The sequence below is a fragment of the Penaeus monodon genome, chromosome 24 (assembly GCF_015228065.2).
Source record: "Penaeus monodon isolate SGIC_2016 chromosome 24, NSTDA_Pmon_1, whole genome shotgun sequence".
Lineage (NCBI taxonomy): Eukaryota > Metazoa > Arthropoda > Malacostraca > Decapoda > Penaeidae > Penaeus > Penaeus monodon.
This window is the reverse complement of record NC_051409.1, coordinates 32,250,834-32,251,094: the sequence shown is the minus strand read 5'-3', so window position 1 is coordinate 32,251,094 and position 261 is coordinate 32,250,834.

Sequence of the window (261 nt, the reverse complement as noted above, 5' to 3'; positions counted from 1 at the left end):
TGAAGTCCTTAATCTGCAAATCTTCACGAAAGCTTGTTTTAAAGTGCAGGACAAGTGAGTGTAGAAGTATATGAAGTTGTCTGCAAATTCTCCAAAGGAAGACTAGAATCCCATGGCATGGCCATATCTCATGTGCTGTTTGTTTGTTTGACGCCTTGTTTCAAGAGACTGGCGGTATGTTGGATTAGGATATCCACTTGTTGTTTACTTTCATTAGCAATCGTTTTTTTTTTTTAACCTGTTTGAACAGTGATTTGTTTT